Source organism: Polyodon spathula, chromosome 4 (genome assembly GCF_017654505.1).
Source record: "Polyodon spathula isolate WHYD16114869_AA chromosome 4, ASM1765450v1, whole genome shotgun sequence".
NCBI lineage: Eukaryota > Metazoa > Chordata > Actinopteri > Acipenseriformes > Polyodontidae > Polyodon > Polyodon spathula.
In genome coordinates this window covers 81238397-81250935 of record NC_054537.1, presented here as the reverse complement: position 1 = coordinate 81250935, position 12539 = coordinate 81238397, and the positions used below count along the sequence as shown (strand labels likewise).

The 12539-nt window shown below is 37.8% G+C and overlaps 1 protein-coding gene across 2 annotated transcripts in view; it reads right to left on the bottom strand.

The window, feature by feature from the left end:
- Positions 1–12539, bottom strand: part of LOC121314936 (neurocalcin-delta) — a 119465-nt gene that overhangs the window by 48758 nt on the left and 58168 nt on the right. The window contains exon 2 of one of the 2 annotated variants that reach the window (XM_041248714.1): positions 6063–6114. The gene's annotated coding sequence lies outside the window, so the exon portion shown is untranslated. Of the gene's footprint in view, positions 1–6039; positions 6115–12539 lie in introns of both variants that reach the window. The other variant, XM_041248713.1, reaches the window with a different exon arrangement.

Here is a 12539-nt window from a genome sequence, read left to right as displayed (position 1 = left end):
ATAAATAAACATGCCATTTAATTGCTGGGTTCAAATCGGCCCGTGTTTTGTATCTATATGTTGAAAACAACATTAGAGATTACACCAAAGGCAAACAAACACTCGTGTGTTATTTTCACAAAGGTATTTTTTTTTTTTTTTTTTAACAAAGAATGTGAATATATACCAGCAAAAGACAAAGACAAAGACACAGACAAAGACATAAAGCATACTCTGAAATACAGTAATGGAATTCCAAACATTTATCAAAGGTTTTAGTTCCCGCCCAACACTGTAAGATGCACCAAAAACCTGGTTAGTACTGATCGCGATTGTGAGGCTACTCAAATGCGGCAGTATCAAAACTACAACTGGTGACCTGAGTAGAGTATGGGTATTTTCTTCAATCCATTTATAACTCACAGCTGCACAAACTGCTAAAGCGGTCTCTGAGGGGTGTCAAGACCAGATTAGTAGGGTGTTCCTTCACTGCATGTGAAAAACTCCCAGGATGCACAGTATGCTACAACTTTTTTTTTTTCTCCTCATTCTGGAAAGCCTCATTCAAATACCATCTGGGCTTTCTGTGAATAGAGATTCGAGGCCCAGGGAGGTTCTGGAGTATATGAAAGGTCAAACAAAGCTTTCAGTAGCAAAAACACCCCCACGTTATAATAGATGTGTACACAACTATAGGAATTTATAGGAATGGAAAGGAGTCTACAGGCATTCAGGTGGGGGAAGAAAGTGTAGAACACTGGGAACAAATAAACCAGTTGCTGAAGTTTATCTAGCCCTTAACCAGAGTGTCTTATATTTATATTCTAAAGCAGAGGCCTTATTTTTCCAGAAGAATCAAAGGGTTAAAAAAGGGGAGAGCAAAATGTTTATGAAAAGGGTGGACCAAACACTAGTTTTGTTAGAAACTGCAGTAGGGCCTTTATGAGAGGGCCTATTATGTCTAATGGAGCCCACAGACAAAAAGAAAAAAAGAGAGCAGCTGAGTAAATTGGAGGAGGACATATGCAAACTAGAAACAGAGCATGCCGACGTATCTGCTACACATCATATAGACGACATCAGACACAGGAGACCTTCTACAAATGCTTTGGAGCTGTCCGGTTCTAAAGAACTGGAACTAAATATTGTTGGAAATATCCAAAATGTTAGAATTTTAAATTCCATCTGAACCCAGAATACAGATTCTGGGGGGGATGCAATGTTGTGGAACCAACTGAGGAGTTACCAAAGAAACGGTACACTACACCCAATGAGAGCTGCTAAAAATGTACAGTACACTACTCCCAATGAGAGCTGCTAAAAAATGAACAGTACACTACTCCCAATGAGAGCTGCTAAAAATGTACGGTACACTACTCCCAATGAGAGCTGCTAAAAATGTACGGTACACTACTCCGAATGAGAGCTGCTAAAAAATGTACAGTACACTACTCCCAATGAGAGCTGCTAAAAAATGTACAGTACACTACTCCCAACGAGAGCTGCTAAAAAATGTACAGTACACTACTCCCAATGAGATCTGCTAAAAATGTACGGTACACTACTCCCAATGAGAGCTGCTAAAAAATGTACGGTACACTACTCCCAATGAGAGTTGCTAAAAAATGTACAGTACACGACTCCCAATGAGCTGCTAAAAAATGTACAGTACACTACTTGCAATGAGAGCTGCTAAAAATGTACAGTATACTAATGTATTATATTAGAAACTCTAATTAAGAACTGTGTTCTAAGATGCAGCACACAGTCAGTGTATGAAACGCACTAGGTAACTGCATTTTATCTTTTACATATGCATATATGTAAATATGGGGGGGGGGGGGGGGGGTTAGGAGTGACCTATCACTGTATTGTATTTTTGTTTGTATCGCAAAAAGAAAAAATAATAAAAAATATCATTTAAAAAAAATGAGAAATTGCAGTTAGAAAAAATAAGTGCCCTGGGACAAAAGCTTAGTAAATCTATAAGTGTGTTAATGCTAATGCCTTTCATTAAGGATTTCCAATCAGACTTGTGAAGGGTAATTTCAGGATCCTGTTCTTAATTACCGAGTTTCCCAGTATACAGCCTGGTTCCAGCCAGGTCTTTAATTGTTCAATCGAATAGCTAAGGACCTGCTTCGAAGAGGATCCTGGCTTGGAATTGCAACAAGCGAGTACCACTGCCTTACAGGGAACTGTACACAAAAGGTACCACCAATGTTTCATTCTTTAGTCCTACAGACATTCTTATCCAGGCTTTCTGTACCTCCTGGTGTGTGTGACACAGACCTGTGTCCGATTCCAGTGAAATATTTCAAACCTTAACCGGTATTAAAATCTTAAACCTCCAAAATAAATACAGATAATTACCGAAACAACCCAATAGCCCTCCAGATAATTGTAAATAAACAGCAGCATGTCCTAACATTGACCCTAATAATTAGGTAATGACAGCATTAAGGCAGTTAATTGTCCCCAGGAGGAGGCCAAGACTGCCTAACGGACCTGATAAGCTATCATCTAACTGCATATTAAAGTACTGTATAGGTCCTCAAGCACCACCAAAAAACACAGTCAGGCACAGCAGGAGAAGAGAAAAACACAACTGAAGCACTTCTGATTTCCTGGATAAAACACATTATCACAGATACTGAGAAACTGCTAACAAAAGGGTCGAATTATCATGCCACACAAATGTTTAGTTTAGGTTTTACACTAGCTGGCACAAAGGACTTGGGCTTCAACTCCATTCTCAAGCAAAGTCCTTTGCTGCTGACAGTTCTGTGCGTCTGTGCAGGAAATGAAAACATCAGGCTCCAGAAATGTAGACTCCTTCCCAGCTTAGGGCCGCAAAGCTTAAATAATGTAAGGCTCCTTTGGGTTCCTACCTAGCATAGATTAATGGAAGTGAAGGACATTTGCCCCCCAATAATGATTCAACAAGCTGCACAATTATCACCCAAGCACATACTGTAAATAAGAGTCACAAAAAATGAAACTAAAAGTAACGTACACATTTCTTCTACATTAAAACTGGCCACCTCCCTGGTGAGTCATATCTAAACATTTATGTTTGGTCAGACCTCCCCCCAACGCCCCTATACTCCTGTCTGATCAATTAACAACTATTAAATAGCCCAACTTCCACACCATCTTCGCCTTACAAGTTCCCCTGTCTCTGTGCTTGTGTGTGGAGATTAAAAAGAGTTCTTAAAATAAAGTAGAATGTGCACACCAGTGAATAAACTGTGGGTTAATTACAGGCAACAAATGAGGTTGGCCTTAACAAACACACTTCATTTCACTTCTGTAGATTCATGCAATTGTGTACACTTCATGACACCTGATTATCTAAAATAGCTTTTGTCCCCATATATACCGAGATGTGCTTTAAGATCATTCGATTCCGGTCTACTGACTCTCCCAAAGAAAAATAACAAATGAGAAAGAGCGTTCAGTTATAATGCTCCCAAATTGTGGAATAAACTACCATCTGACACAACTACTGCAACTCTCTATATGGTGGTCACCTGGCACGCACCATAAAATGCTGCTGCCAGGATCCTTGCCAGATGTAAAAAACGTGATCACATCACCCCCACATCTTGCCCAGCTGCACTGGCTACCTGTAAAGTACAGGATTATTTTCATAACTCTCCTACTCACCTACAATGCCCTTCATCACACAGGTCCTGAGTACCTCCTCAACCTGCTGACCCGTTATGTCCCTGCCTGCAAGATGAGGTCCTCCAATTTTGGCTTGCTTGTTATCCCCAAGCAAAAGTGCACCACACTTGGAGAACGCTCGTTTAGCTTCATGGCTCCGACTCTTTGGAACTCTTTCCCAGCTTTAGTGTGTGATACTTCCACTGTCCCTTGCTTTAAATCAACTCTCAAGACCCACCTGTTCTCTCTTGATTCCATGCTCTTTAAGCCTGATATCTCCTATTTGCTGCTGTTACTATTTCACGTATTATATTACTATAATGTATTATGCACTTTCCACTGTATTTAATGTATTATGCTTTTTTTTTTTTTTTTTACTGTATATCATGTATTAGCATTTCTCTGTATTAAGTATTATGGATTTTCTTGTTGTTAATGCATCTTGTAATGCGCTTTGTGATGGTGGTCCACTATGAAAGGCACTATATATAAAATATATAATTGATTGATTGATTCAGAGTCACTTAATATTTTTAAATCAAGATTAAAAACTCCCTTTTTTAGAACAGCATTTTACACAAAATGTTAAATGTGTTCTGTTTTTATTTCTCTATTAATACTGATGTTTTTTTATTGTGGTTTTGATTAATTTTAATATAACATTTTTATTTTTAGGTTTTTTATTTGTTTTAATTAATTTTATTATAACTTTTGTTTTTATTGATTTGTAAAGCACTTTGAGTTACTGTTTTATGAAAGGTGCTATATAAATAAATAACCCTACTTACTTACATACCTGTGTATGCTGTGTCTTGTTATTTGACGTAATTTTATGTATAACACGCTCTTATGTACAACATACATTACTGTACAATGTACTATAAATGGGAAATAAAGGTGCATGGTATACTGTATACAGCATGCTGTTAGACTGCTGCAATCAAATTGGATGATGTATTTGGTCACATAAATGTCCAAAGAGAACTCTCACATTCTATTCACTCTAGGCAGAGTATCTTTTTCTTATCAAAGAATTGAGACCTGTTTCAGGACTGGCGTGATCTCCCGTAACAGCTGCGTTCATCATACTTCTTACAAGCGAGTCCAGAGAGTACCGACTGTAATCTCAAGACTTAAGAACTTAATCACTGGCTCCTAAACTATTCAGCCAACATAAGTCACAAAAGACATCAAACAGTTTCTCATTCATGATTTATCCAGTGGACAACAGGGGATCCCTTTGATGTATTCTGTCTGAGGCATTTGTAAATCAAAGGGAGAGTTGATTGGCTTGCTTGCTCGAATCTCCCTAGTGCTGGCACATAACTAAATTGTTTTAATATTTAGCACTATAGTGTTAGCTAGTGTATCAGCCATTTATAGCAATCAGTTCTTCAACAAACCTCATTACATTGATTCCTGAAGAAGGAATTAATGTTTCAAAAGCAATGCTAAATAAAATGTATGGAATCGCGAACCCCCTTCTCCCCCCCCGGAGGGAGGCGGTGTTTTGGTGGTCACCACCTCCACCTGAGCATTCATGTCTACATTCAAATAACCTCAGGAAGAGGGAAAATAACTAAGGAAGCTACATAATCTTTGCAGAGCAGTGTCACAGAGACAGAATTATTCTTGTTGATATATCTCCCTCCGAACCTGTCAGGGCATTGTGTAAAGGGAACAGAGTGCCCTGGACTGGATGGCCAGACAATTCATTCCCACGGTTAGATGGAAGTCGGTCATCTAGAAAGGGGACGGAGCTACGATACATTAATCATCGACCCCGGAAGGGAAACGACGTGGCAGCTGCAGACTGGAGGAGTAGTTGCACTAGTTAACCAAGGGGTCATGACTGATGGTATATAAGGGGACGTAGCGAGGTCATCTGTAAACCGGAAGGAGACCCGTATTGTAATCGTGAGTAGTTTGTTTGTTTGTCGTGCCTAAAAAACTGTATTGTATTTTTGTTTGTATCGCAAAAAGAAAAAATAATAAAAAATATCATTTAAAAAAAATGAGAAATTGCAGTTAGAAAAAATGGCCAGCATTAAACCCGGACAACGCTGCACCTTGTTCACGAATAACTGTATTTACATCACAAGCACTATAGCACCACTGTGGACTTGTGTTTGTTTGTGCTATGTGTGGGTGTTTAAGATCGGGACTGTTATTATTTTGGGACCTGTTAGCATTGTTACTGTTTGCTGTATTTGTGTCATCACACCATTGGATTTACAAATAAAATATCATTGCACCTGGATTATCGTTGTCTGTCTGTTCATTGTTACTGTTACTTCAAAATGATAATTCATGACTACATTAGCACTACACATTCATCTTTACACTTCCGAAAGTGAAAGAAAAAAAAAAACACATAGCAGCGGTACTCACAGATTGCAGAAACGGCTCCTCACCTGCTTCAGCTGCTCACAGGGCTGCTATTGCAAACTGTGCGACTCTGGTAATCTGCAAAGAAAATTAGCAGATATTTAACATAACAGTCAGCTAATTAGTCAGCATTTAATAACACAGTTTATTCAGTCATGCTTAGATCATTAGTCATCGAGATTAACAGGGAAACAGATCTATGAGATTTCTAATTGAAGGTGGCACATTGATGAGTTGGGGGAAAGGCATGATCCTGTAAATAACAGCACAAACTGTTTACTGAGGACAATATTTGCACAATTCTTTGTGAATTAAAAGTAAAACCATTAGTGTTTCCTAACTAGTACAATAATCTAGGCAAAACTTTGAGTCTTTAAATTAACGTTTAAGTCGGTTGTGCCCAATTTAATTTAATTTAGGTGTTTAAATTAGAAAAAAAAATACTTCTAATTTAGGCTCCTTGGTAACAGTTCGGATTACAGGACATACTACAAATGCATGTAAATATGGCTGAAACAAGTGTGGAATTACAGTCCATGGAAACAACCTGCGCCATGGTGTTTCCAAGCAATTATATCAGGATACAAAACGTTCACAAGATCGTTTCCATGTAATTGTGCGCTGGATACCAAGCAGAGGAGGAATCTTTACTAAGTACATCACTATTCATGTCCTGTATTCTAAAATGCCACTCGCTTCTTTCATATAGTACAGCTATGGCTATAAGCTAGAATAAATAACTAAAATAAATAAATAAACTATGAACATAATTTAGATCTTTTACGGTATTCCTTCGAATTGAAGACATACTTTTTAGGGATGCACCAAATCCACATTTTTGGGATTTGGCCAAATACCGATTCTACAAAAACCGTCAAGAAAACTGAAGGAAACACAGACTGGCAGCTACTAACAAGGGATGCACACATTCTATAGTTTTGAGCCTTTTAGTTAATAGCATTTTTATTGCCGAATGGAAATATATCCAGGAATAAGTTTTCCGGTTGAAATGTACACAATTTACCGCTAGCTCCCTCCCACCACAACAGAAACATCAAAATACAGAACTGTTTACCTTTACAAGAAAGGAGAGCTGCACCTTTGCCATAACCCTCTATTTTCTTTAATGACATTTCAACCTGTGTCACCTGATCTGATGATAGAGTTGCCAACAGGCTCCAGAACCTCGGGACACTTTAAGGAAAGTCAGGTTTGGTAACTCACCTCTGTAAACTGCAACATATACAATGAAGTGAGTGTGAATTGTGCAAACTGCTGCTAAATTAATTGAATTGTTTTACTTAGTTGCTACCAAAACCACATACCTGCCTGTGAGGATCGTTTCCATCAATCAGAGATAAACAGAAGCTGATTGGCCTTCTGAGTCTCTGACTGAGCGGGACTGTGTAAAGCTATATTAAAGAAATAGAAACTTTACCTGCTGCCACAAGATTAAATGAAAGAGTGCAGGTAAGTGCAAAGTTATCTATAATAATAGTGTTTCACTATTCTGATATTGTTTACTGTATAAAAAAAATTCAAGCAATACGATTAATCGTTACGAGGCTCTCTGGACAGAATCACCACCACAATTAAACAATTAAATACATTTACTAAACTGCTCAAGCAATTCACAGTCACTTCGCACCTCAAATACATTGCATAAAACACAGCCGTTCCCCAAAAAATCAACTGCATTGGCACATTGCAGTAATGTCATTTTAATTACTAAAGCATATTGTTCAACAACGTATTGCACATCTGACAGTTGTAAAGTTACAAAAAATATATATTTCTGTGCACTGATTATATATGATTTATTTATTTTATCTCAGTATGATCTCTAGAACACATTTGACAGACAAAGCAACAAAGCACAAAAGACTACAACACTTTGCCGTTACTATATATTACAGGATTACTGCATAACTTTACTCCATGAGAAGTGTGATGTGACTGTGTTGTTGCATCCTGGGGGGGACGGGGTATGTTTGCATTCAGCAGCTGCGGGACGTGTTTAGTGTGTGCGCCACCAGTAATTTAGTGAGTTGAGAGCTGTGACAGAGTTCATCAAACACATTCTTGTTATTAAATACAGTTATGTTCAGTACCGGATTTGTGTCTTTTATTTAAAGAAGAACCGCACACATTGGAGTGATGTATTAAAATGGATGTGCGTCTGGGTGGATATAGGATTCAGATTCAAAACCGATTCCTGGATTCGGTACATCCCTAGTACATTTTGAGCCATTTTTTTGCTTCTCAAAAATAGCCTGCATCTTAAATTCGAGTATAGTGATGCGTGTATTAAAAATGGCAACAAAAGACATGACTACCCGAGTACACAAACAGCAGCGTGACTGCCGAGAAAAGACAAACAAATGACATCACTGCCCAAAATCACAAGCAGCAATGTGACTTACTACTGAGAAAAGACTAACCAAAACGTTACTGCCTGATCTCGAATCATCCATGACATACAGGCAGCCATTTTCAAAGAAGCGTCATTAGCTTTCTGATGAATTCAAAGAGAAGCTTTTTACAATTTCAGCATTTCTAACAAACAGTACCAGCTTGGACAGATCGGAAATGCTGATCAGACCTCCATATTTTTTGACATGCCAAGCAATACTAAGGTTCACAAATTGGGATAAAAACAGGTGTGAGTAATCACAACTGGAAATGAGAAGCAGTGCGTAACTGTAATGCTCTGTGTGATAGTGGACGGCCGCAAACTGCCTCCATATGCGTAATTGAGGTTGTGTCTTAGTAAATGCATATTTATTTGACGTTTCAGCATCTTATCTTTGTATCTTAGTAAATGTATATTTATTTGATGCTGCATTTTAAATTAGAGGGCGTCTTAAATTCTAAGGAATACAATATTTAACATCATGTAAATCAAACATTTTTCAATATCTGTCACTTTTTCATTAAGACTATGGAAAACTACAAAGCGGTATGTAATTCAATATGTTAATGTAACATTATTCAGCGGGTTTCATCTGACTTTATGAAGCAAAATGAGTTAATTCTATAGGGTGATGTAAAACTTTAGGCCATATCTGTACATTGGACTAAGAAGCACAAGAGATGCCTCCATCTCTGAGCAAAGAGGTCATTCACTAGCTGTAGTCATCCCATCATTAGGCAGCAATGTCTGTAAAGTTCTCATTACCATTACAATGTGACCTATTTAAAGATGCAGACCACTGTTCTAAACATCGAGATCTGGAACTCTTGAAAAAAAGCAGAAAGCTTGCTTCTAACAGTCGCTAATGACAACCTTGCAGGCTTTTCAAGTGTTGTAACAGGTGCCAGAGATACAGTTCATAACAAGCCTGAATCTTTTAGTCCGCTGCTATGAAGCTTTACTTTCAGAGGTACTTCCTGACAGCAATGTCAAAATGCAGTATTATCTAATGGACACAAATTCTGAACCCTGATCAAATATTTGCTTAGCATCCTGCTCACGTCTTTGAATCCACGTTTATAGTAGAAAACGTTATGAATTTACTAGAGATGCATGGGTTACGATTTTCCCAAACCGAAACCAACATTTGCATACAATTTCCAAACAGAATGACTCCGGAAAATAAAATAAAAAGATAAAATTGAACCAAAACCGAAAGTTTTTTTTTTTTTGTGCAATGAAAAAGCATCAGCAGTCTCAGCAGTAAGCTGTTGGCTTTTTGGGAGATGTGACGAACCTTGGTTCTCGCACGCAGGGGCTTCTCACAGGTGGAGGATGGATGCGAACCCAAGACCTCCCGCTTTGAAGCACAGCATCGATACCTTTCAGGAGCAGATATGTCAGGGCTTATGTCTTCATGTTTAGATTGCGTCACCTACCAGCCCTGACCCCTACCCCCATGCATGCTACACACTTCCCTGCCAACCTCAAGCCCACCCTCGGACTTGCTCACCAGGCTACAGGCTTCCAAGTGCATGCTGGGGTATCTGCGTCCACTCTGACACAAATGTGACGAAACCCAGTTTCAGCAGGCAGGGGCTTCTCATAGGCGGAGGTCGGACCACTTATGTTATAACAAGGCTTCTCCGATTGCCCTCAGTAGGGATAACCGCAGCTTCCTACTTGGGTGTTCAGATGTCTATGGCTGTTTTCTTTTTTGGCTTGTTGATGACACCTACATACCCCAACCTAAACCTTTTGTTAAAAAATGCATCCTAAGAAGTGAAAAGCTTACAGTGGAAGCTTGAGTTAAAAAAAAAAAAAATGTTTGTAGACCAAATTAAAAAATAATTAATGATGCTAAACTGACTAAAACTACTAAATGTAAAAGTATAGTTGTGGCCCCGAACCATTGTGAAAATGGAATAAGCAGATACTGTGGACAGGCTGCAGTTCTTCTCAGAGGTGATTTGCCTCTTACAACAGACCACAGCTTACATAGGCGTACAAGGAAAATAATACATACACATGTTTAATGCTTTTTAATGCATTATTTTATTCTTTCTACATTGTCTAATTGTATACTACATTAGTACGAGTGATGCAATAACTCTGAATTGAGCTTATTTATCACAGTTTAAAAAAAAGATGACAGGTGTAATAATGGTCCCATTCCCTGGGTTGCACAGATGCAGTTCTGTTATTCGGTTTTAATCTTTCATTACGGTTTTATAAAAAAAATAAAACACCGGATGTCATTAACAGCTGAAAGAGTTGTTAAAATCCAAACCGATCCCAATCAACTTGCATCCCTGGAATCTACAGCAGACTTTATCTGGACTTGCACGCCTGAAAAGACACCGCTGAGCAGAAGATGCAATGTCTTTTAAAAGAAGCAAAATGCTACTCAGCTGGAACATTACCTGAGCAACACATCGATGCAGAACAGTGAGAAGTCATTTCTCAACCCTATCTCACAGGGTAAAGAAAGAACAAAAGAACATTACACAGCTGGTAAAGAGATGCTCCAGGAGAACCAGGATGAGTCACTGTGAAACATGCAGTAACCCAATTTATTACATATGAAAACTAATCTATTTTGCAGACCAACTTTATTAAATTGCAATCTGATGCACTGTGCATGCAAACACACATATACCAAGAAAATCTACATTCAGTGACTCAAATATAACCAATGGGTAAATCTGCACATAAACCAAGTATTACAAAATCTCAGCAACTGGGTTGTTATGTCTGCACCAACCTTTATTGTATGGCCCAATATAATGATTACAGGAAGCACGGCCTTTCTGCTATATTGGATTATGTAAAACGAACATGCTAAAAATAACCATCATATTTGTATCAAATTGTATTTAATATTACATTACACTTAAATCAAAACCTGCATATATGTTACGTATTATCTGGTTACTGAAATAAATAACTAAAACATTCTTCTGTAGAGCTGTGTTTATCAGCTTTGATTTCAAAAGTAATTTGGTTGTTTTACTGTGAAGCCCAAGTCTCATTCAGAGGACATGATCTTCTTTAAATATTACTATCCTTGATGCCAACTCCATGGAAACGAATGAACACTTTCAAGTTCTTGTAAAATGGCCCAGAAGTCATAAATTGGAAGTGGTTCAGAATTGGGCAAGGTGGCTATGACAAGAGTGAGGGCTTTTCTTTTGTGATAAATATATATTGGGAGCTCTGACTACAGTATTTGCTCCATAGTGGTGCCGAGTGATGCTACAAGTCAACAGCAGCCATGGTCATCTTTAGTACCATATGTGGCACATCCCACTCCCAGCTTATCCAAACAACAGGTACAGTATTCTTAAACTGCCTTGCCCATGTGCCCAAGGAGCCAACGTCTACATGTCAAAGCAGAAGTTTGTGATCTTTTGGTCCCTAGCCAACTTCCTCATGTAGGAAGTTAAACATGAAAGTAACATGCTGGTAAGCTTTATTGATCAGAGAGAAATCAGACAACAATTAAATGTTTAAAAATATTTGATCAAGAAACAAACATTAATATAAATATACTGGATATACTGGGCAGATTCGGTAGTCAGTTTTTTTTTTTTTTCTTAATTGCCTTTAGTAAGAATACATCCTTTAAAAAGAACCAAAAATGTATGTACTACAGCCATTCTTTCAACACCACATCAATATTGCATTCTGCTGAAATATATCAGATCTGAAACTAATTACAGTAAACACCCTTTAATTAGGTAATTATCACTAACATGGCTGCTAATGGACAACGTATAGTATAAGACCAATGCAAGAGGTTAAATATTTGTCCTTCAACATCAAAATGTATTGCTTTTGATCTTTTTAGTTTAGTTTAGTTTATTTCATGTATTAGTAACAGACCATTTTGTTAAGGTTGAACTTCTTAAAACATGCATTATATAAATATATTAATAAATAAATAAAACCACCTAAATGGAATTTTAATTGAAGATTGGCTTGCCATCAAAGGCATCAGTACTTTTCAATGCACCTGGTTTACTTCATAAAGCCATTAATCTATTTCAAAACACTCGAATCATGATTTTTTTTTTATGTAAAACATTGA